This window comes from Macaca fascicularis, chromosome 3 (genome assembly GCF_037993035.2).
Source record: "Macaca fascicularis isolate 582-1 chromosome 3, T2T-MFA8v1.1".
NCBI classification, from domain to species: domain Eukaryota; kingdom Metazoa; phylum Chordata; class Mammalia; order Primates; family Cercopithecidae; genus Macaca; species Macaca fascicularis.
In genome coordinates this window covers 57077947-57104437 of record NC_088377.1, presented here as the reverse complement: position 1 = coordinate 57104437, position 26491 = coordinate 57077947, and the positions used below count along the sequence as shown (strand labels likewise).

At 41.3% G+C, this 26491-nt stretch overlaps 1 protein-coding gene across 20 annotated transcripts in view; it reads right to left on the bottom strand.

Moving 5' to 3' along the window:
• The window catches only part of AUTS2 (activator of transcription and developmental regulator AUTS2), a 1209597-nt gene that overhangs the window by 389561 nt on the left and 793545 nt on the right, over window positions 1-26491 (bottom strand). The gene's annotated exons all lie outside the window — the stretch shown is intronic.

Genomic DNA, 26491 nt, shown 5'->3' with positions numbered 1-26491 from the left:
TCAAGGGAACATTATTCCCGACCAGTTCTTGTTATGCTACTTTTCAAGAGAATCTAGGAAGAATGATGAGTTCTATTGGTCAGCAAGTGGTAAGACAAAAAATTACCGCAAAGACACCTGCAAAAAAGGGCCTGGAAAAACTGAGGTGGTATCACTGTAATTAACAGGGATAATTAACACAAGTTCTTGCACAATGCATTTGGTTTGAGGGGAGAGAGAGAATACTGGCTATCTGATTACGATTCTAAAATCCTCAAATTCTGACAAAATTCCGGCTAAATCTGCTGCCAAACCTACTTGCATCCTATATTACCTCCTCAGCAGCTATCAACTGGGTTCGCCTCAAAATGTCAGCTTTCCTCTGCATAACATGGGAGCTATAACTGAGTTTAATCAGTGCCTGGATTTTCCATAACTTACCGATTATTTGGCCAGCTCAGTTTTTGACATATGCAGGAAGTCCTTGATGTCCATAAGGAGAATGACAACTTAACAAATCAGTAGCTTTTGGGTACTTATGGAAAGGTTGGGAACAGGCCAGCTGCTTCCTCTACTGGAGGTGATGCATGGTTAATTTCTTTATTTTAGCATACTGTACACAGATGCGGCCGGGTTGTTAATTTTGCTTTGCTACCAAGAGTTACAAGATATCAGCTATCGGCTGATTTATTTGAAATCCTCCCTGGAACGCATCAGAATTTTAATTGTTTCCTGAATTTCTGCAGGAGAAGATGAATTGATGTCACTGGGAAATGCCTTGGGTCCCTGCTGACTGCAACTAACTCCCAGTGACTGATTTCCAATTGATACAGATGAGGCCTGAGAGGCAGCACACATAGATACACCCTCGTGAGCCCAGCAGCCTCATAATGGCCAACAGAGATGATGGGGGAGACTAAACATTTCTTTCCAACAACTCATCAAGTACACTGTTCTTCTCAACAGATGTAACCGGCGGGGCCCAACATAGATGCTGGCAGAAACAGATGGTGCCGCGGGGCAGCTCTCTGTTCCCTGCTCCCTGGGTTGGGCTCTGCAAGATGGGGAAAAGGGCTTGTGTGTGCAGGCGGGTGGGACAGGGCTGTGTTTTCCAGCAGCAGGTAAAATCCATTTGTCACACCAGCTCCAACTGGGTTTTCAGCACAGAAGTTAATATCTGAAACCAATGAGGCATTCTGTCCCACCATTGCAGGGAAGCAGGGGGAAGCCTCTCACTCCCCATGTCCTCTGAGAGGAGGGAGGGACAGAAGGAAGGAAGGGGGTGGCAGGTCAGAAAGGCAGAGGGAGGCCTGGCAAGGGAGGGAGACAGATGAAAACATAGGCTTGGCTTGCAGTGGCTTTAAAGATTTGCTATTTTATGCTTCTCTTTCAAAACAAGATGGCAGGCAGGAAAGGGAGACCATGAAAAGAGTGTTTTCTTTTAAATACCTTCTGTGGGAGGACTGCCACCAGGCCGCCACCACCACCATGAATTGCCAATACCACTATAATCACTAAAATCACGAACCAGCCCCCCCCCACACACACACAAAAACAAGCTTCAAGGGAAAAACAAGTCTGTTTTATTTCTCTATTCTTAATAGGGTCTCAGCAACCTCATAAAAGCATCCCCTACATATTCACTCAGTCTGAAACATGAATACGTATAACGGCAATAAATTTCCATTGCTTCCAACTTTGAACACTGCAAGGGTATGTGGCACAGAGAGGATTTTTATGAGCAGGCCTTCAGCTGCCAGGATCCCACCTTCATAAAGAAGAGATTTTAGTCCATTCTGTCTATTTATTTTGTGGAGAGAAATCAAGGGCAATAAACCATGAAGAAATTCACTCTACCTTATTCCATTTCACACTTTTGTCAACCACGCTTTATCGAGTATTTGAATGAATTTTTAATATCATGCCACAAAATGCTTTGGTCTTCTATCATATGCTGGGACTCTATCAATCTGATAACACTTGGGAGTTCTGAGAGATACTCAGCACTGAAGAAAACAGCTTTAAAGTTTAGTCATTCTGATGGAATGTAAAAGCTTATATCAGTGACAGGTTGACAGAAAAAGCTGTTTTCCTTTCCATTTCACAGACTTCCACGTACGAACGCCATGAAACATGTCAGGACTTTCTCTGAGTCTATGAAGACAGAGATGGCATCTGCTCCCAGTGGGAAGCCCTTCTAACCAGTAATACTATAAAATTTCATGATTCTGAATTCTGACTGACATTGAAAAGGGCAGGGAGGAGGTGTTTACTATATTTTATAGAACAACATCAATTGCTTGTCTTAGCACATAAATATAGTTTTATGGTATACAATGCCACCTCAAGCATCTTTCCCCTCTCCTGTTCTCTCTCGCAAAAAAATCATAATCTGTTTGTGCTAACCAAAGAGGTTTCTAATTTCCTGCTATAGGTAGGAGGGAGCTTATATTTGCATTTCCCCTGAACTATCCACTTTTCTTGGCTCCTTCAGGAAGCAGCTGGCATAAAGGGCAATGGTTTTCACTGATTCCAAGCATAATCTATAGATTTTATATTGCAGCAGGAACTTTTGCCCTGGTTTCTAATGATGCCAATGCACTCCAATTCCTATTGGATCCGGGTAGATGCAGCAGTTACAGAAAATGCTTATGAAACTCATTTCTGCAGTTTTGGTTATGGTGGTGTTTTCTTTTCCCCTGTATCTTCTTATGTAGAAAGATGATGAGCCATATTGCTGAAGCAATATACAACAACAACAAGCAGGCATATACAACTATCAAGATATGCCAAAGGTGACCAGGGTCCCAAATTTCCTCTGCACATATGCAGAGCAATGCAATGAGGTATCTTCAGATTAAAAGGTAGTGGGTAGCATAGCCAAGTAACTCCAGGTGTCCAAATAACCCCTGCTCTCTATGCCTGAACCACACACTCTAAAACAAGCCTGAAAAACTGGAAGTAGACCCTGATTGGAAAAGGCACATCATATCCCTCTGAGTTCACTCATTATCTCCGAAAACCTCCCCTGAATGGAGGAGATGGAGTGGACAAAGGAGCCTTCACAACAAAGAGAATACAACTGAGTATTTCCTAAGAAAATGTGAGCTTTTTTTTTTTTTGGAAACGGAGTCTCACTCTGTCGCCCAGGCTGGAGTGCAGTGGCACGATCTTGGCTCACTGCAAGCTCTGTCCCCCGGGTTCATGCCATTCTCCTGCCTCAGCCTCCCAAGTAGCTGGGACTACAGGCGCCTGCCACCACGTCCGGCTAATTTTTTGTGTTTTTAGTAAAGACGGGGTTTCACCATGTTAGCCAGGATGGTCTCGGTTTCCTGACCTCGTCATCCACCCGCTTCAGCTGGGATTACAGGCGTGAGTCACCGTGCCCGGCCGAAAATGTGAGCATTTTTATCATCTGGAAGCCAGAGAGATATAGACAATAATAAAGGCCAGACAAGGGAGAAGTCAGGAAATTTAGGAAATTGGATGACAAGCCAACAAATCTCTATTGATGGTGTACTGTAAAGAAGGAAGAAAAAACACAAAAGAAAGAAGACAAAGTCCCAAATGGATCTCTTACATCATGCTTAGATATGACCCCGATGAATTCCGGTCACCTCCACAACACCCTCTGCCCACTCAAAGGTGGGGGTCGGGTGGTGGATGATGGATTTTTACACTTGAGTCTTAGTGTTACAAAACAAGAAAAATACATGTGAAAGATGTGGAGATTAGGGAGGGATAAGGTGTGCGGAAGACATTCAAATTCTCTTTTTCTTAAAAATACAACTGTTATCCATGTCACCAAGCTTTCTGGACTCATTGCTGCTTCTTGTTTTTAAACCTGGGTATGAATGTTTTTAAGCCTTTCCCCAAATCAGTTCTTTTAAGAATCAGCCCAGCAATCTGACATCTTTGATCTCCTTCCAAAAACCTCTCTTTAAACACAAAACTTGAACCAAAAGGACTGCAGTGTCTACACAGGTTTAAGAGGACCCCAACTGCCCAGCACATGAACAAACCTGTAATGAATTTTGTATCAAAACATTCTGCCAAGCCTTCCTTATGTATTCTTTTGTGGCTCTGCTCAGTTTGTTCAGGAAAGAAGACCCCACAGGGAGCTGAGAGAGATCTCCATCCCTCACCCATTCTTAAGTAATTTCTTTTGCTGAGAGAATGAGAGAAAAATGGACAGGAGTCGTCAAGTCCCAGAGGTCAGGAGTCTTTGAGGTATTTGTTCACTGGAGGATGCTCACAGGAAGGCAAGTTCTTGGCCACAGTGGGCAGGCAGGCGCCAGGCAGACATCGATGATCTGATGAAAGAAAGGCCCTGCTATTTTCCAGTTTGTTTCAACATGCAGTGCCAGGGGATAGCATTTAAATTAGCAACCTGTACTGAGAGTGGCAGTCGGGCCCAAGGTGTAGTATGGTGGGGGCCCCTGGCCAAGTCTCCTGACTTAATTCCAAGTATCAGTGTAGCTGGTTAGCTGCATCTTTGCCCAGGGTAGGGATGGTGAGAAGTTACAGCATGCTCTTCCCATGCTTTGGAAAGACTCACATCCTGTTATCTTTATTTTGTGATTGCATACCCTGCCCAAGGCAATTTTCCAGCAATTCTGCAAGTTCTGAGAGCTGGTGGCTTAATAAAAGTTCACTTGTAAAAAGGGGGGCTATGGTACCTTTCCTGTAAAATCCTGGTGTCCAGGCCCACTCAAAAAGTCCCATTCAGTATACAAATGCCTTGAAGGACAGACCTTCTTAACAGTACTATTTCAACTACACCTAAGCTCCTGCCAGCTATAAAATTATTTTAATGAGGAAAAAAGTATTTAAAATCCAAACTAGGGATGCCAAAGGAAAACAGCAGTGTCTCTTCGGGTGCATCCAGGGGAGTACATGAGTGTTCAGATGACTGGGGAAAACCCAGTAATTATGGCGACGGGCATCGATTTGGGGGGATCAACTTCATGCCAAACACTTTAATGGTGCCTTCATCCTTAATTCTTGAAACTACTCTCAGGAGGTAAATATGATTTTCTGCCCTTTACGATTGGAGACTGAAGCTCAGAAAGGTCAAATGAATGGCCCCAGGTCACACAGTTAAGAAGCGGCAGACTGGAGTCTAACCCGTGCCCATCGCCAAGTGATTCTTTAATGGGCTCTTCTGGCATGCAAGCCTTTCTCTCTGTACCCCATAAACCAGAACTGTAGGTTCAATCTCCTTCCCAACTACCCAGGAGCTCTGGAACCTTCGAATCGTTTCTTTATTACTTGATGCCTCTGTGTCTCTATTAAGAAAATGTGATAGTTTCCAGGGTACTTCTAAGACAAAATACAAGGTTTTACATGTGTAAGCCCTTTTTACAGCAAACTGTGATTCAGTGTCAGCTTCACAGAGCACCTTCTGAGACAGCTGACCCCACTTCACTGGAGCAGCTCTGGTCAGCCTGGAGTCTTGCCAGTGTCAGCAGTGGACAACCTTTATGCTGTCCCTATCAAGAGTCACAGCTTCACAGCAGCATAAATAGCATCTCTGCGTAATTCTTTATTTCCTGGGCTGATACAAATGTCCTTTTTTTCTACTGTTGCTCACTCAATTTGTTTTCTTTCACTTAAGACATGTCAATTGCTGGGCACCCTGGAGGTGCCTCCAAAACACAACGTCCTATTTTCACAGTGTGACATCACAAAATACAGGCAGCATGTCTGGATCTTTGGGGGGAGCAAGGACCCCAAAGCACTATAATGATTTTTAATACCTTATATTTGGCTGTGCTGGGCCAAAAATGTGTATAGAAGGTTATGAGTTGATGAGAAACCTGGGGGGAATAGTCTAAGAAGTTAAAGCCTGTCAGTCTCTGGTACATCAGCTCAAAAGACATTGGATTTTGTAAAGAAATTTTTCAAATGTGTGGTCCTATACAGTGTTAACCCCTTTGCATGACTGTGACACATACTGCTGGGAGATTGGACTGCTTCCTGCACAAAATCACGCTGGTGGAAGGATGGCAGAGGAGCTAGAGTTCTGCCCTCCTGTTTGCAGATCTTTCTAGACGGCTGCCTCATGCGTTGACCTCGAGGTAGAGCAGTCTCCTCCCACCTCTGCAGCCGGCTCTTCTTTGACCCTTCATCTGCGTATGACTCCTAACCATAGGCCTTCCTCAAGCTTCACTCTGGATCCTTTCCTCTCTTCTCTCCACAGTCTCATCTGTCTTCACCATGACCTCCATGCAGTGGCCTTTTGAATTTATATCACAGCCCACCTCTTGCTCCCCAGCTCTGAACTCACATTTCCACAGCCTCCAGAAGTTATTCCACATCCTGTGGTCAGCTCCAGCTCAATCCCCTCCTTCCTCCTAATCTCACCGCACCACTATGCTCACAGGCTCAAAGATGCCAAACTAGTGGCTCACAACAGAAGTGTCACCCGGAAAAGTTTTCCCCTCAAACTACACACGCAGGCTTCCCCACGAGGAGCTGATGTGCTCCCTCCTGGCACACATCTCAGGGAACTTGCAGGGAAGGAGAAAGATGTGGAGGATGAGCACAGAAAGGGGAGCAGGTGTGTGCAATTTGACTAAGGTCCCCAGGGGATTCTGTTACCTCTCCCTTCATGCCATGGAGAGCAGCTTCTCTAAACCTTGACATTATTTGTTCAGTCCCATTTCTCCCTCACATTCCCCATCAAATTGGTTACCCAGTCCTTGCTGACTGCCTCTCAAAAATACCTCCCATATCTGATTCTTCCTTTCCATTCCCACAGCCCCCAACCTCATTATCTCCTGCCGGGATTGTTGTTGCAAGCAGGTCTCTGAACCTCCAGGCTCTCTCAGCTCCAATCCATCTTGTACACTGCTGCCAGATTAACCTTCTAAAGCAGTGGTTTCTAAACTTAGAATTGCCTAGGGAGCTTGTTAAAAATACAGAAGACTTGACCCCAGCCTATAGATTAGGATTGAGTAGGTCTGGGTGGGGCCCAAGGTATATGTATTTTTTAACAAGCTCCCAGGTGATTCTGATACAGTCAAGGTTTGAGACTCCCTGGCACAGCTCTCACGATGGAGTTCCCTTAAAAAGAAAAGTTTCAGTGGCTCTCCCTTGCTTACCAACCTCCTATATAAGGTGCAAGGGGAGAGATGAGAGAATCCAACCAATCTTCAAGGCTTGGCATGGTCACACATCAGGTGGCTTTTCAGCTTGTCTGCCCCTCTACCTCAATATGAACCTTGTGCCCAATCCTGACTGCTCACATCTTCCCACGTATGCTTTCTCCTTCCTTGCCACCTAACCTTGGTCAAACTGTTTTCTCTGCTTTCAATGTCCTTCATTCTCCATTTGCATCAAATGTGGTGACAGGCTGGAGCTACGGAACTTTTTGGGCAGGAGGATCACTTGGTTGGGTAGAATGCACCACCCTAGATAGTGTAAACATCTTGCAACAAGGATCCAAACCACACACAAAGCATACCTACAAATCTGTGTCTGTCTCATACATGCTCTACCACTTATTCCTTGAGATGACCCTCTGAGGTACTAATTTTCCCAAGGCTGCTCAACAACACAGAGATAGCCGTTGCTATTCAAACCCAGGCTCACTTGACTCTAAATCCAGGGTTCTTCCAATTATTTGCTACAGATATAGTAAAGCCCATGTAAGGAGCCACACTTGGTCACAGGTGTTTTTCTAATCATGAGAATAATTCAGTGTTGACCAGTTTGTGTTCCTCATATGGAAGGTGACCTCTGGACTTCTGCCTACTGGTTGCTGAAGGGAGGAAATACTGTTTATAGCAATGAAAGAGAACTACAGAAGCTCTCTTAGCTTCCATTTCTGCAGTTCCCGGGAGTAACTAATTCTTTCCACTCTCTGAATAGCTTACCACTACACACTAAATCTGAGTCTAGTCGGCTATTCTCTAGTTTCCCTACACACTTCTGCTCCGCTCTGCTGAAGTGTATGCTTACCAACAATGAACTGTCATCCATCCCAAGTTTTTTTTTTTTTTAAATACCAGTTGTGCTGGGTATTACAATTATATCGTGTAATTAACAATTACCTTCATTGCTGAACTATGAATACGGACATACAATTGTTGCTTCTCTTAAACTAAAGAAGAGTGTTTTAAACACTCACTAAAGGTGAGAAACTTAAAGATAAATTGCTATCCACTTAGGTGTGGACAAGGAAATTGTAAAAGACTGGCAAAACAAAATAGAATCTTAAACCTAAAGGACTTGAAAACTTGACAAGTGTCCAAGATCTCCCTCCACTTAAACTGAAACTGAGAATGTAGAGAATGTGTTAGGGATGAGAATTTATGTAAGAAAGATGATACAGAGCTCTAAAAAGCAAACCCATAAGCAAATAAAAGACCTTGGCAATGTATGTACAATGTACACAGAATGGCATGATATTGGAAATGTATGAATATAATTCACCATAGTCACAAACTAAAAAAGAAAGACCTGGCTGAGTGTGGTGGCTCATGCCTATAATCCCAGCATTTAGAGAAGCTAAGGTAGGAGGATCGCTTGAATCCTGGGGTTTGAGACCAGCCTGGGCAACCTAGGGAGAACGTGTTCCTACAAAAAAAGAAAGAAAAAAAAAACCAGCCAGGCATAGTGGTGCATGCCTGTGGTCCCAACTGTTTGAGAGGCTGAGGCAGGAGAATCACTTGAGCCCAGGAGTTCAAGGAGGCAGTAAGCTATGATCGCACTACTGCATTCCAGCCTGGGGGGCAGAGCAAGACCCTGTCTCAAAAAGAAAACAAAAAAGAAAGACCATATGATTGTCTTGATAGTTGCAGAAAAAGCACCAAAACAAACAACCAAAAAAATCAAACATTCATTCCTGACAAAAACTCTCAGAAAACCAGGATTAGAAAAGAACTTTCTCAAACTGAAAATGACTATATATGAAAATCCCAAAGGAAACATCATACTTATGGTGAACAACTGAATGCTTTAGCCCTAAGATCAGAAATATCCACTCTCACCTCTATTAAATATTGTTTTGGAGGTTCTAACACTGTAATCAACAAGGAAAAGAAATAGTAATCCAGATTGAAAAGGAAGAGTTAAACTGTCTTTATTTGCAGGCATAATAACTATCTATGTAGAAACATCAAAGAGAATCTATTAAAAAAGCTACTAGAACTATAAGAGTATGTGCATTTATCATAATTTAACATCAATATACAAAAATAAACTATACTAGCAACAATCAAAAATCTAAATTTTAAAAATGTATCATTTACAATAACATCAAAAAATATAAAAAACTAAGGATCACTCAAAAAAAGTGTGAAAGACCTGTGCATTAAAAAATACAAAATATTGCTAAGACAACTGAAAGAAGAACTAAACAAATGAAAAAGTACTTTGTTCATGGTTTGACTCAATAATAAGGTATTAATTCTCCTCAGAGTGAGCTATAGATTCCACACAAATTGACAAGCTGATCCTAAAATTCATATGGAAATATATGAACCTACAATAACCGAAACAATTTTGAAAAGAAGTTGGAAGGCTAACACTCCCTGATTTCAAGCATATCATAAAGCTGTAGTAACCACATGATGTGGTATTGGCATAAAGACAGAAAATTAGATCAGTGGAATTGAGTAAAGGGTGAAGAAATAAACACATACATGTGAACAACAGAATTTGAACAGAAGTTCAAAGGCAGTGCAGTAGAGAACACATAACCTTTTCAATAAGCAGTGCTGGAACACTTTAATATCCATAAGCAAACAAACAAAAAAACTTGAATCCATACCTCGTACCATATACAAAATTGAAGTCACGTTATGTACAAAAATGAACTCAGAAACTGGAGACTGAAATGTAAAAACTAAAATTGTGCAACTCCTATAAGAAAACATAGGAGAAAATCTTTTAACCTCGAGTTAGGCAAAGATATAATACCAAAAACACAATACATAAAATAACAAATTAATTAATTGGGCTTCATCAAAATTAAAAATTTCTACTCCTTGAAAGATACTGTTAAGTTATCTTTAACTTATAACAGTTAAAGATACTTTTAAGCCATAAACTAGGAGAAAATCTTTGCAGAATGTGTGTGTGTGTGTCTGTGTGTACACATATATATGTGTGTATACATATATATCAGGAGTTGTATACATATGTAAATACATAAAAGGCTACATTTATTTTTATTTTAGATTATTTCTTAAACAACATTCTTTCATATATATAATCTCAAACTCACAATAAGAAAACAAAGAATCTAGGTTAAAAATGGGCAAAAGATTTATATAGAAAGTTTACCCAAAAAGACATACATATGGAAAACAAACACATGAAAATATGCTCAACATCGTTAAAAACCACAAGGAGACACCAGTTTATGTGTATTAGAATGGCTAAAATGAGGCTGGGCATGGTGGCTTATGCCTGTAATCCCAACACTTTGGGAGGCTGAGGCGGGTGGCTCATCTGAGGTCAGGAGTTCGAGACCAGCCTGGCTAACATGGTAAAATACTGTTTCTACTAAAAATACAAAAATTTAGCAGGACGTCATGGTGCATGTCTATAATCCCAGCTACATGGGAGGCTGAGGCAGAAGAATTGCTTGAACCTGGGAGGTGAAGGTTGCAATGAGCCGAGATCACGCCACTGCACTCCAGCTTGGAAAACAAGAGCAAAACTCTATCTCAAAAAAAAAAAAAAAAAAAGAATGGCTAAAATGAAAAGACATACAAAGTGTTAGTGAAGATGTGAGGAGCTGGAACTCTCATACACTGCTGGTGGAAATGTAAGACAGTACAACCACCCTGGAAAACAGTTTGACATTTTTGTAAAACATTAAACATATATTACTCCTAGATACTTCCCTAAGTTCAAATACATGTATGTCCATACAAAGACTTGCATGTGAATGTTCATAGCAGCTTTATTTGTAATAACCAAAAATTGTAAACAACCTAGATGTCTATCAGTAGGTGAAAAGATAAATTAATTATGGTATATCCATACAATGGACCACTATTCAGCAAAAGAAAGAAATGGCCTCAATGCACGCAACCATATAGATGATTCTCAAAACAGGCTGGGTGCAGTGGCTCACACCTGTAATCCCAACACGTTGGGCAGCCAGCGGCGGTGGGTGGATCACTTAAGGTCAGGAATTCGAGACCAGCCTGGCCAACATGGCAAAACCCCATCTCCACTAAAGATACAAACATTAGCCGGGTGTGGTGGTGTGCACCTGTAATCCCAACTACTCTGGAGGCTGAGGCAGGAGGATGGCTTGAACCCGGGAGGTAGAGGTTGCAGTGAGCTGAGATCATGCCACTGTACTCCAACCTGGGTGACAGAAGGAGACTTTCTTTCAAAAAAAAAAAAAAATTTCAAAATAATTATGCAGAATGCAAGAGCACAAAAAAGTATACATGGTATAAGATTACAGTTATATAATACTCTAAACATGAATAGTAATCCATAGTGACAGGAAGTAGATCAGGTAGCTGAGCAGTTGTTTTTTTGTTCATGTGGCAGGGGCTGGGTGAATGGGCAGGAGGAAGGGACCACAAAGGAGCATGGGGACCTGTGGAGTAATGAATAGAGACGTTCATTATCTTGATTGTGGTGATGGTGTCATGAGTGGGTACTTTGATCAAAACTTATTAAGCTGTACACTTTACATATATATAGCTTATCATATGTCAATCACACCACAATGAAGCTGCTTTTAAAAATTAAGTGTAGATAGCATATTTTCTTCTTTATGACTTTTTCCTTTAACTTTCTCAATTAACTACATACTTCATGGGTTAAGAGTGTTTGTATGTGTAAAACAAACAGGCTTGATGGTAAACAGCAATTATCATTCAGAGCTAAACAAATCTTGGAATTGCCTAACATGATGTTCAGATAGAAAAGCTGAGGTTGAATAGAGTTAAGTGCAGTTCCCAGATCTGTACAGCTAAAGAGTTGGGAACACATTCCCAAATCTATATGTATCTACGAAGTCACTAAGCACTGATAATTCTGGAAACAATCCTCAGTGAAGCAAAGGTGTCAACTAACTTTCAATCTATGTTAAGCACATGGCAGCTGACTGAGACCACTTGTGAAAACATCATCCAGGAGACCAGGGGAACAAATCTTTGCATACTCAGCTCAATCACATACTCTGGTCCACAAATACAAAATTCATTTGTTCTCTCCTTTATCAGTTGGATGAGCTATTAATGATAATGATTCTGATTAAATAGCACAATGGGCAAAAAGACACTGATAATTAGGAAAGAATAGAGCATAGGCTCTGAAGACAAACACATTTGGGTTCAAGACTAAGTTTGTTTTCACTTAAGATGTGACAAGTTTGAGCCAGGATAACCTCTCTGAACCTACTGTTTTTGGTCTGTAAAATGAGATAGCAGTATCTTCCTTATAGGGTAATGAGAATGATTAAATGAAAGCATATAGGTTCAATGCCAGAAATATAGTATATGTTCACTTACTGGTAGCTTTTAAACATTTATTTATTTATTTACTTTTTTTTTAGAGAAGGGTCTTGTTATATTGTCCAGGTTGGTCTCGAACTCCTGGCTGCAGGCGATACTCTCACCTTAGCCTCCAAAGCATTGGGATTAAGCCACCACACCAGGCTAATAGTAGCTTTTATGATTACGGGAACACTATGGTTCTAGGATAGTGATTATCAATCCAGTGATTATCACAACTCCTTTATCACCTTGGGCTATAACAGAACTGTCCCCCCCACTCTCTCTCGGTCCTTGCCCCACCTTCCCAACCACAGGGGTCAATCTCCTCTATGCCCCTGAGAATCATTATCTAATAGGCCGCATATGTTGGCAGCAATGTGTCTTACCCCTTAGAACTTTAGAACAAAGATTATTTTCCACTCATCTCATGTTTGCTGATATCTAGCCCTTCCAAGGATAAGCACTGGGCATTTAGGACTACGGTTGGCAAAGTTCAAATGAGTGACTGAGAGATACTATATCAGGCCCAGGCAATTCAGTTAATTTGTGAATAGCCTGGGCTTTCAAAGCAGAATGCTTGCATTCACGTCTTAGCTCCACTATGGTACATAACCTGTCATCAGTGTTGTCTTCTGTAAAATGCGGACTACTTCAAAAAGTTGTTGTAAGAATGACATGAGACCATGGTACCCAGGAAACTCGAAATAAGTTTTGGCAATTATTATGAACACCGACTACTCATCTGTAGGGGGAAAAAAGTGCCAAAGAGGCTTGGCCTGATTTTTCATTACTAATTGATAGCATATGAACACAAATACACATACACATGCACCTATGCCTGTGTAAGGTGAATTCCCAAGGGAATAGCCAGCCTTTCAAAACAACTGGTAAAACCTTCAGGGAGACAGCTACCAGGCAATAACAACCAGCAGTTTTAAAAGAGGTAGCTGCAGAAGCCAAAGTGAATAGAGCAGGTTCCCAACCCTTGCTTTTTCTTTGCCGAAAAGATGTCAAGGTGAAAGAAGAAAATGCTTCACGCTGCTGCTTGCCACGAGGTGTCATTGGCTCACTCTCTGTTTTTGATAAAAGACAGCCTGAGTGCAAAGAAACAGGGGGAAAGTGAAGAAGAAAAGAGACAAATTGGATGCTCAACAAGCTGGCTTTCAAAGAAGACAGGTATTAAAGGTTGAAAGGGGGGTGGTGGGCTCCATGTTACAAAAACCAAATTATTTCAAAAGCAGAACATATCAGCTGCATGCTTTGGCATGGGTGGCTGGCTAAGAGCAAGGATGCCCAATAACATCACAAAGAGCGCCTATAATCAGTATGTGCTATCGTCTCCACAAGGACAGAGGACCAGATCAATGAACAGGTGCTTGTGAGACACAGCCTACCCAGGATAATGAGGAACCATAGAGAGGCATCCACACAGGCTCTCTCTTTGGTTCAGAAAAATCCCTCATAAGCCAGGCAATTTTCTGCGACCCCAGTAAGATCCAGTGAAATACTGTGTCCAGGACAAACCAAGCCACGGGGCAGATGAGCAGGAAGGGCAGGACTCAAAAGCTGGCACTCTGGCGAGCACTGCTGGTTAGCAAAACACCAATTCCTCTCTTCCCAGCCAGCACACACGCGCTGGGAATCTCCTGAAAACAAGTTCCCATAGAAGACATATGGTGCTTACTTGCTAAGAAAGAGTGCTAACAAGACAAACTGAGAAGGAACAAGCGAAAAGCTGATTGAGTTTTTCAGTCTCCCAAGGAGGTGAGATGCAGGCTGGAGGACATGAATGGGGCTGCTGTGCAAATGCACACCCCAGACAGAGGAGCCCCTCTGAGCATTCCTCTTTGGCCGGCTCCCCTACAGGCAGACCAGCAAAATCAATACTATCCTTCCTGTCGGGAGCGGTTGGTTGCCTGTGGCAACTGGTGGCTCTCTGCTAGGCAGGAAGAGCTGAGCTTCCAGCCAGAGGACTCATGTCCTTAGGGTTAGAAACGGCCCCAGTAGAAAACCTAAGTTTAACTCCTTGAAAAACACATCATCATCTAGGAATAAGGTCCCTTTCTAATCCCACTAGAAAACAGGAAGCTGAAAACATCACCGTACTGAGTTTGTTTAGAGGGTTGAATGGTGTCTAAAGATTTCTGGAAAACGGTGGTTCACCAAACAGTGGAATGTCAAAGCAAGAGCGGTACCAATGGCAAACTGAATCTTATCTTAAGGACCTGCTATAGTTAGCATGCGGAGGCAGGCTGAGTATGCATCAGTTGGTTTTCAAAATATGTTATTTACAATACGCAGCAGATGTTCTTTGAATTCTAATGTGAAAATACAGGCTTTTTATTTTTTACTGACAGACTAAAAAGTACACTTAATATAATAATCTTGCAAAGTCCAAAGATTACCTCACAGTTTGGAAAATACTATGTTGAGTCATTAGTCCCATTACTCAGTATTTTCAAAACTCACCAGATAAATATGGTACACTGAGACTTCCTGGTAACGACCTTCTATTTTTTGCAAGGAAGAACACAGCAAGGCTTCCCAGAAGCCTCAATTAAATCTGGAAAATGTTTCTAAAATATTCTGAAGCACAACACATGCACACATGCTGAAATGTTTCAGGAGGTCCTTGCTCATCATGGATGAGTTTCTGCTGTCATTCATTCCTTAGAAAAAACTGAGTCTCTCCAATGGGCTAGAAAGTATGCTAGGCAAAGGGAATATAAATAAAGATAGGCAAGAAACCATTCTTGCCCTCAAGAAGCCTTCTATCTAGGGCAAAGAACAGTCATATAAAGAAACCATTGCAAAGCTATGAGAATAAGCTTTTTAACATGGTTAGCATAGCATACTATGAGGTATCTAACCAGTTTTGAAGGCGGTCAGGCAATCAAATCATGGGCCAGTGAGAATTTCCCAGGGGAAACTTCACTGGAAGAGTCAGGAAGCTCTCTGGGAGGGCTGGCGTGGCTAGTATCCATTGGTGAGCCATGCAGGAGCAGGTCAGGGAAGCAGCAGGGGTGGCTAGGGAAGCTCTGAATGGCAGCAAATAAATAAATACTGGAAAAGAACTCAAGCTCTGGGGCCCAACAAACTCCCTTGTGCTTCCCAACATTGGTGATTTGCTTTTGCCGTTTCTTCCCTCAGAAAAAAACAGAGAGAATGCAAGTTTGCTGTGAAGATTCAGTGAGAACACATGAAAATGTATGCCACGTAGTAGGTGTCAAGTATGTTGTTAATTTGCTTACTTTTATTTTATTTTATTTTTATTATTTTTTTTAAGCATTCTTAACACTCTGCAAGGCAAATGTTTCTCTGACTCCTCATCTCACCTGGAAGAGTAAGTATAGTTGGGGTTCATAACAGTTCTACAGATTATTCAACAGATATTCTGTGATTGTGATTCTGCAAATTATTCAATAAATACTCTCTTATTGTGAGGGCCTGAACTCCACAATGGGTTGTGCTTACAGAAAACAGTTAAATGTAGGGGATTTCTGGGGTGAGTTTTGTTGTATTTTATTTGTATATTCATTCATTCAACATTCAAAGACCTTGAAATATTCATTCGAATAACCAACATGTTCCGAGTACCTATCGCACAGAGTGAGGCACTGTGTTGGTTTCTGGACACAAAGAGACGGCCTCAATATTCTCACCGCATGATATGGGAAAGAGACAAGCCAACAAAACACAAACAAAACGTATTTGCTGAGGACAATGACAGGGGACTCTTTCTGAGTCAGTGCTTGCTTCTTGGCCTTGGCTGCAAATGCGAATTACTGAGGTGCTGTAGGAAGGTACTGACGCCAGGGCCCCACCCCCAGAGACTCGGATACAATGGGACTGGATAGTGGCCCATACGCATGGGATTTCAAAGCTTTGCAGGGGATTCCAGTGTGCAGACAAGGTTGAAAATACTGTGTAGGGCATCCAGTTCCTTTACAGGTTGACAGGATATGGTTTTACAGTTATCAGCACAGATTCGGTCATTCTCAAACTTTGGAGTATATTAGAATCAACCCAAGGCCCAGGCTCCTTGAAGTAGGAAAAAGCTTGGGCCTCTGTGTATTTACCTAATGTCCCAGGTTAATTCTGAATCACAGGCAAGTCTGAGGACCACTGCTCTAACACAGCCCAGCTACATCATATGGAATATGAATAAAGCAGGGTATCTGACTTTTTCAGAGCCAGGTCACAGAATAGGGGAACTACCTAAAATCTTCCCATCTTCGCTGGCCCCTTCTTAGCATAGCAGTTAAGTGCCGGCCATTCTCTGCTTGGACTTGACAGGATGACTGAATCTTAAAACTTCTTCCATTTGTTTTCCTTCAACTCTCCTCATGCTAGTAATTATAATGTTTCAAGTCCCTCTAGACCCTTGCGTGCTGAGTGTTCTCTTGCACACCCTCAGGTTTTATTCTCAAAGTAACACTAGTTTACGTAGCACAGGAGTCACTACTCTTGAGGCCCAGGGACTTGTCCATAGATCCGCCATTGGCAGATGACTCAGGACTAAAACCAAGGTTTCCTGATTTCTAAATTCTCTTCATTATATTAGTGTTCCTCAAAGTGTTGTCCTTATACAAGCAGCATTAGCACCACCACCTTTCTAAAAAGGCACATTCCTGGGCCTCAACTGAGATCTACTGAAGCAGAAAATCTTGGCATGAGGCCTTGCATGTGTTTTAATAAGCCCACCAGAGGATTCGGATGCATGTCAAAGTCTGAGAACCATTGCATTTTATCATACAAAGCTACTGGTACTTCTATCAATGCATAATTCAAGGAAATATTCTCTTCTTCGGTGCCTTGGTGAGTTCTAGGTACACTGGAAGGTAAGGGGGAAATGTGTGAGCTGGTGTGGACTCTTGAATGAATCCACAAAACAATAAGAAAGCACATGTCCTCTCTTACTCCTGACTCCTCTCAGAAAGATAAGGTGGCTACGGTGGAGATGAAGCACCATCTAAAATATGCATGTCTGTGTCTGCATTCTTCCAGATAGGCTTTAGAAAAATTCTCTTCATTTGCAGGCAGTGAAGACTTGATGAATAATTCTAGTCTTTCAACATTACACCCATAATTTTTTTTTGCACTGAAAGTTACTGTGAAATAGAAAATGAAGTCTTTCACTGGTACCAGCCAAACCTACAAAGTGGCTCCTTTATGATGAATTCATGAAAAATTTAACGTTATGAGAGGAGAGGAGGGTATTTACAGTATCTGAGCTTAGCAAAGTGGAACAGGGAGCCAAAGTATGATTTCTTTTTGGCTCCCAAGGCACATGGCACATAAAATGTTTCTATAAAGAAAAAAAAAAAGGCAGATTTGGTTCTGAGTTCAGTGAAATATCATAATTTCCATTTGGCTGTTTGGAGGCAGTTGCCTTTTTAGGCAACTCCCCATTTCAAGGAAAAGTTTGGAGCTCATTAGAGTCACCCATCTCCTTCCAACAGAATGAGAGAGTGGCATATTCTGAGAGAACGCTAGGCTTGCCTACCATGGCCATAATACCAGACAGGTTTCTGGAGTTGCCAGACTGGGCCAGCTACATGTGATGATGGCACCTGTGAGATTTTCTGAAAACTTCATTTTTTTCCCCCACTGGGCTGGCAGCTGTAGGCACTGAAGGTGGAAATATATTCTTTTAGATTCCCACCTGTAGGTGGTCCAATACCAGTTGCAAGGAGTAGGTAGGATAAGGTGGAGTTGCCATCTCATAAAAAATCTAGGACCCAGACCACACTGTGGCTAAATTTGCTTAAGGTTGAGTTCTAAAAAAAGACAGAAATCAAAACTTAGATTACGCAGGGTAGTAACACAGTGCTGACCTAAAAAGAAAGTCAAAATTGCAGAATTAGAAGGGAGCTTGGTTAACCTATACTTTTTGGGAGGCTCTTTCCAACAAACCATCCTCTATCTGGTTGGCCAGCTTGCTCTCCCTGGGTTGAACAACAGAGGCAGCCAATATCATCTTGAAGTGGATCTGATAAAAAAGTTTATCTCCTCATTGAGTTTGAATTTGCTTGTACTTGTTCTAGTCCTCTGAGGAAATAAAGAATAAAAAAAGTAAGATTTAATTTTCTTTGACATGCTAGTTCTTCAAATATTTAAAGACAGTCAACAGGTCCCTTTGTCCAGGTCTGCACCTAATCAATAACCTGACATTAGTTAATTAAGTCATTGAAACTGCCCAGAATACATTTTCCTCATTATGAAATGGATATTATGATAACCTGAAATAAGTACAGAGAGGGTCAGATAAGATGTGAAAGTACCTTGTAACGGTATAAAATATTATGCAAATGCAAAGGCATTACAATATGAAGATGATGGCAGGTTTGCTACAATTCTCTCAAGTTTCTTTCACCTCAACCTTGTACCTAGATTGATTGAAAATAATAATAGTGTGGAAACTACTGAGAACTCTCTTGACACTGACATAAAGCCTGTCATCTACAAGTTTAGTTTTTGATATCTTCTATATTTTATAGAAGTTAAAAAATTCATTCACTGAAGAAACATTTATTCAGGATACAGTATATTTAAGATACTTTATCAGCGGTCACAGGAGTTATAACAATGAAAATGCAAGGCTCCTACTTTTTGTGGAACTGGATAAGACAAGCACATAAATAATGGAAATACAAGACAAAGTGCTAAATGTCCTTTCCTACTTCCCACACCCCTGCCTCCTCATACAATTTGGGAAATTCAAAGGAGAGAGAAATACGGTTCTAAGATTTCAAGGAAGAGAAAGAATTTGAAGGATGAGAGGATTTCAACACATAGAATCATCCGTTGGTAGAAATAAAGGACATCCTTTTAGATAAAAGAACACAGGACAAGAAAGATTCTGTAAATGAGAAATTGTGGAGGTGAAAGAATGACCAGTGTTTTGCTTAGGACAGAACATAGAGAATATGAAGGAATGGAAAATAATATAGAAGGTCTTGTAACTTAGGATAAGTCATTAAAGACGTATTCAGTAGGCTTAGAAGAATTTGAAAGAGTGCCGCCTAGGGATATGACATATGTGTTAAGTGTTGAAGGAGGACTGCTATCTGGCCGTAATGTAGAAGATGGAATGAGCAGCGATCGAATGGTCTAGTGATAGTCCAGATGAGAGCCAATGAAGGCCTGGACCTGGACAATGACACTGAGAAGTAGAGACGATGGATGAAGAAATAGAGCTTCAACAAAATAAAAGAGCTATTACATACATGATGGCCTGTCATCCTGGCAACCAAGGAGGTGATAGAGAAAGAAAGAAAAAAGTCAAATTTTCAACCTTGGGTCACATTATGGCCAACATTAGGAAAGATGGAAAGCCTGAGTTTGAGTTCTGTTTTGAGCAATGAGTCTAAAGAGCTGGCAGGACATCCAAGTGGTGAAGATAGTTTTGGAAGTTATCCACATAGTTAGGAGCCAGATGGTGTTATGAGGCTGGAAAGGGAGAAAATAGACAGATAAAAGAGTGGGCACCCATATTTGGGAAGGCACTAAACACTGGAGCCAAAAGTAGCTGGATAATGTGGAGTGCCAGAGAAGCCAAAGGAAAAAGAGTGCTTCAAGATGGAGGAATAGTCAACTGAGCTCCAGGTTACCTAGAGGTCTCAGGGAATGGGGTCAGGGAAGGGTACTGGGCTTGATGCCATGAACTACAAGGAGAGACATTTCTGTAAAGTAATGGGAGCAGAGTCATGGCTGCTAGAAGTGAAGTGGGAGTGAGTGGAAAAGAAGCACCAACAGAGAGAGCAAACTGTGCTTTCAAAAGGGTTGGCAGTGAAGAGAATGAGAAAAAGAGAATGGTATCTTGACGAGGCAGCAGGATAGAGGCAATTTTTTAAAAGTGTGAACGTGGTGTATTACGGTAGGTTGAAGAAAGAAAATGAAGACGCAGTCCAAAGCCAGGTTCTAGAGCATGAAAAAGAGAATAAAAAAGGGCACAAACGAAGGCATCCACTTTAGAGAAAAGGGTGAACACTTGGTTATTTAAATAAAAAGAAATAGGAGGAAATATTAGGTAAATCTGGGAAGGTGCACAGGACTGTTCAGATCATTCATCCTACAGAAAAGTCGGGGGGTGACTTGATGATGATGTTTGAATTTATAAAGAATTTGAGTGTTGGTGAAATGATGAGAGAGAGGCAGAGAAGACAAGGGATAATGAGTTAACGTTACAGAAGGGTAATGTAGGTAAAAGTTAGAGATAAATGAAGCCTTTCTGACCATGAAAGATGTAAGAACCAGCAACCCTCAATGGAATATTAGAAAAAAATATTTTTAGAGACATTTGCAGATACAACTGGACTTATGTTCAGTCAGTTTAGGATATCTGAGATAAAATGTTCAGAATAGGCAAATCCACAGAGATAGTAGATTAGTGATTGCCAGGGCCTGGGTAGGAGGGAATGAGCCTGGGGTTTCTTTTTAGTTGATGAAAATGTTCTAGAATTAGATAGTGGTGATGGTTGTACAATTTACTAAATGGCTGTCAATATACCAAAAATCAATAAATTGTATACTTTATGAGGATGAACTTCATGATGAGTGAATCGTATTTCAATACAGGTGTTTTTAAAAAATATTTCAGAGGTAGAACTGATGATGGACATGGAGATGTACTAAATGATATTTCCCTTCCATATCAAAAAGCCTCTTGGTTTTATGTCTTGCAAGGAGCTCTTAAGGCTCATCAGAGCCTCTGTCTAAGACATCAGGCATTTTTAGACAGATGGTCCAGGAAAGATATATAGAGGACACATGGCAGTGGTAAGACTGAGGGAACTACTGGGCTTCTCAGTATTGTATTCTTCTAATCAGTGCTTCCCAAACCAGAGTCCACAGACTGGCTGCATCTAAGCCACCTGAAAAGCATTTTCAAAGTATAATCCCAGGCTCCTGTATAGGCCTTATAACTAGAATATCTGGGGACAGAAGACCAAAGTCTATGTTGCTATGAAACCTGGGTTGGCAAATCTCTTTGTCATAACTAACCATACTGTTGAGTAGAAACACAAGAAAGTGGTGAAACTGGTAGAGGGGTAGCTGGGCCATTGCTACAGTGGGACACAGCCCATATCTCTCATAATCACCATTCTGTGCCAGGCTATCAGAAACACAACTTTTCTAAATATTGACTGCTACTGTTCACATCATAACAGTCTTCTCTTTGGTCCTTAAAATTTTATTTTCTATTTTTAGAGACAGTGTTGCCCAGGCTGGAATGCAGTGGTGCCATCATAGCTCACTGCAGCCTCCAACTCCTGGGCTCAGGTGATCCTCCCACCTTAGCCTCCAGAGTAGCTAGGATGGTAGGTGCACACCTGGCCCTCCTTGGTCCTTATGCTTTATAAAGTCCTTGGTCTCATGAGATTATTTTCTAATTTGCTTTAAGGAAACTACTTCTGTTGTAGCAAAAGAAAAGTACAGATGCTGTAGCATGCATATCGGGCTGTGTTGATACTGGTTTAATTGTGTGGCAGAATGAGAGCTAAATAATACAATATTGCCACCCAGCTATAATTTAATTGGCAAGTCATACTGAAATACCCATGTTATGATTTCTTAGAAATCAAGAAGACAAAAAAAGTCAACAACTCCACAATGACCTCCTTGTGGCTTTTCTTTTTATGAATGAACATCTTCCTTTATTCAGTCCTTCTGTGTCTCCCATGAAACCAGCACTCAGCTATGTACAAATAAGGTATGGTACTTGTCTTCAGGGAGAACACAGTTTAGTGGATAAGCAGAAAGCAACGGATGATTATGTGCAGTGAGGTGCATCTTGTGAGAGTGCACAATAGGAATGCAGAACATGAGTCATGGAGCATGTGTGTCATAAGGAAACTGTATCATGACTCCAATGCATGGCAACCCATGTAAACTAATCATTCACCTCCTCATCCTAGAAATGCAGGGAAAAGTCTTCTCTGTGACCAGAGCTGTGCCAACCTTTACCCACTATATCTCCAAGTTGCTGGGACCACAAGTCTGGCTTCTGTGTAGGGAAGCAGCCAGCAAGGCTCCTGATACCAAGCCCCTTCACACTCGGTTCAAGGACTTTCTTAATATCTCATTCTCCTACTGGAGGCCAGTGGGGGAAAAGAAAGATAGCTTCTATTCATGACAAAGATCAGAACCCTCTGCTTTGAGGATTATCTGTCCACTACCCACCACCAAACAAACTCTAGAGCACTTTCAAACTTGTAATAGTAGGCTGAATAAAGAGGCTCCGACATTGCCTATCAACAGTCCTAGGAGCTCCTTTTGCCAGCAGTCCAGAGCACCAAGGCACAAAGGAAAACCCTCAAACCTAAGGGCTCTTTTCCCTGCACAGACAAGCTCTTGGCACCATTGGCGCTGTGCACAGCAGCCTGGAGCTGAGCTGGAATGGCAGTCATCTTTGTGCAGCATGACAGGAGTGGTATTTTGCTGTAGGCCCAGCTTCTGTTAGGATGGCAGAAGGAGTGGCTTGTCACCCAGAATTACTTCTCAGATCCCAATTATATGTTTCAAAAATATCACCTATTAAGACCCAAACACGTTGTTTGCTGGTTGCAGCCCTTTGAACAGGTTACCATGGATTTATGCTGGCATAATGGGCCTGCATGATGTATGTTCCCTGTCAGTGCTGAAACAACAGTCAGTGCGTCTGAGTAGGCCCACCTGCCAAGCAATATGTTCTCAATCCCTCAGGCAGAGTGGTGCACTGCTCAGCTAAGAAAACGTCCCCCCACTGAGCAAATGGCAGAGCCATGGAACACGGGCAACCATGAGCGCATGCGCACAGATCACAGGCACACGGCAGGAGGGGCGGTGGGGAGGGACAGAGAGGATGTTCTCGTCAAGCCTCACTTCCCAGTGACAAGCAAACAATCTCATGGTTTTTCTTTCTTTCTTTCTTTCTTTTCTCTAATGGACTAGCATAGGCTGCTAATCGCATTCATCATTAACGCAAGTGGCTGGAAGTTGGCTAGGGGAAGCCAGAAATGGGGAATGGATAGGAACAATGTTCAGAATAATGCAGAAGTGGCTTGTCTCATGGTGGTTAGGTATTCTGTCAGAGGACAAAGGCATCGTCTAAGGGAGATCCCACTTTGCAGAGAAAGGGAGGCAGCAAACAGTAAGTCACCTAAGAGGCTGCAGTCTGTTTCACTGTGCTGGCTGATCTGACAGCTCACCACCACCCTACTTTTGCTTGTCCTATGGAGATGTCCCTAGACAGAGGCAGGCTTTACCCTTACTGTGGAAAAACAGACTTTTTTGTCGAGGACAGGCACTGGGATTTTTGGCTGGGAATGCTCTGGCTAATTAGTGATAGCATGAGGTCTGTGCTGCGAAGAATGCCTCAAAGATGCAGAACAGATCCTGCTTTTAGCTACTCATAAGATAGAAGCTATGATGAATGCATTGCTTTCTAAGTGAATAAGCTCTCTGCAGATTATGTAACACGAAATAATGAATGGCTTTCTTACAGGCAATGAGGGCATAAGGCTGTTCAAAGCAGTAATAATTGTTTTTTTAAAGGCTAAAACTTTACTATGGGACTTTAGGCCAATCCTCTCTAACGTGTTCTCAAGATCTCGAAACATTTTCCCAGGTCCCAAATCACATGGAGTGATATGTCACAAACAGTCCCTGTCAAGGACCATGACAGACTGCTCACTTGCATATTACGAGACCTGGGTAGAACACATGCTAAGCAACTCCTCCCCACATCTTCTACTGGGAGGAACACAAGATTAAAAAAAAAAAATCAACAACAACAAAAAGCAAAAAATTATGGTAAAGCCAAATGATGAGATACCTTGCAGCCACGGCAAATTATAGTTTAGTTTTCTATTGATCAACATTAAAAGAGCATCAGAATATATCAACATGAAAAAAGGCAGAATTTGATCTCAGTTTTGGAAAAATATATAGACTTCATAAATTGTGTATACATACAAAGAAACATCTGAAGGGATGTCCAAAAACAGATATCTCTGGGTGATGCAGCTTCAGGTGGTTTTTACTTTCATTACTCTTCTGTATACTTTAATTTTTTTTCAATAAGGACGTATCATTTTGTGAGAATGCATCATGTTGTTTTAGTAAAAAAGGAAGAGAATGACCATAATGCAATGCACTGAGCGATGACTACACTCAAATGAAGGAAAATCATGCTGATCAGAATGAGAAAGGAGTCTTAGACAGTGAGTGAGTTGTACACAGAGGTTGACGATGAGTACAGAGTGGGGCAAATCTGCATAACGAGTCCAGATAGAAACACAATGAGCAGAGGCAGAGTGGTAGAGAACTAGGGCCTGCCAAAGGAGCATCCAAGAATCCACTTTGGCTGGAGTAGGTTCAGGTACCTGAAGTGGAGAAGTCAGATTTGAAAGGCAGGGTGGAGCCATGCTTTCAATAGTCTTTACTGCCAGATAGAGGAATTTCCATTTAATTTGAAAGGCAGATGAAATAAAAGGAAAAGAGAGTGTGTGTGTGTTTGGGAAAAAGTTGGTATAGGAGGTGTGCTTTGGGATAATTAGCCAGGCAGTGATGTACAGGGCACATCAGAGTTGGGGACTCTAGTAGACACGTGTTAGAAAGCTACTGGACATTACAAAGAAGTGAGGAAACATGGAGATTCTGAAGAGATCTAAGAAAAAGTCAGTTTGGAAGAGTTTAGAGTTTTTCAAATTGGTTGACTTAGAGATTCAACAAGGACAGCCAATGACGATCTTCAGACTGGGGAAAATAGGAGATGATTTAGAGAGGAGATCACAGACACCTTGAGATTGAGATGCTGTCATGATATGCAAGGGAAGTTGTAGGGCAATGGTGTCTGGACTGCTGAGAATACTTGTTCCAGAAATCAGTATCTGGCTTCCAGGTGCATAGACATTAGTAGAAAATAAGCTCTGTGAGTGAAGACTTTTAGTCTTTCTGGTTTAGTTGTGTATCACCTATCACCCACCTATAAAACAGTGCTTGGTATATGATATACACTCAAAAAGTGTTTACTGACTGAAGAAAGAAATGACAACTTTGAAATTAAAGGATCAATGGGAGTGCAACATAAAAATAAAGGTAAAGAGAGCTGAAAACAGACCCTTGAGAATATTTAGCTGGTAGTAGGAGGAGGAAGTCAATGTGACAAAGGAGAAAGAAGGAGCTTTAAGCTCATCATCCTGCCATCTAGTCAAATTCTGCCTCTGATTTTCTTTGGAAAATTTCCTAAACTTTTCTTTATCTCTGTTTTACCATATTTGTAACTGGAGGGTTAATGATCATAGAGGCTCCATTTAGGTCCACAATATTAAGAATCTTCAAATCCCTCATCATTGACTCAATTTGTATTATTAAAATTTTCTTACATTTGTGTCTAGGGCTAACAAATGATTTGCAAGTTTCCTGAATGCTGGGAAATTTTTCTCCCAAGGCTTGCTAAATGTTGTACTTTCTCATAAATTGTAGCTCCATAAATAAGGTGATTTGACTTTTTCCTTGAAGTAGAGTTTGTACACAGGAAAACGCACAGCTCTAAAGTGTACAGTTGGTTGAGTTTTGACAAATATATGTACTGTGCTATCTACCTTCCAATCAAGATATAAGACATGTCCATGTTGACTGGATTTTGATTTCTTCACTGTTGCATTATTGGGAAATCCACTTGGGCTATCATTATCCCTCTTCTTTATCTCATCAATATCTCATTGGTAAAATAGCTATAGAATCAGTAATTTTCAAATATATAATTATAATGTTATTCTTAGTATTATTTCATCCTCCTATTTCAGTGTTTTCCCCAGGTAATAGACAAATACAATCAAAAGTGTTGGATGAGACCAAATTTTATTTATACAGTATCATTGTCAATTTTTTAACTTGAATGAAATCATGAATCTGACCATCTCCATAAGAGGTATTTATCCTATAATTTTCTATGTTAATGGATATCTGGCCATTTGAAGAGAAAACTACTTAATTCATAAAGATAAATGTGTTTGATAGCATATTTCTGAAAACATGCTCTTCTATTT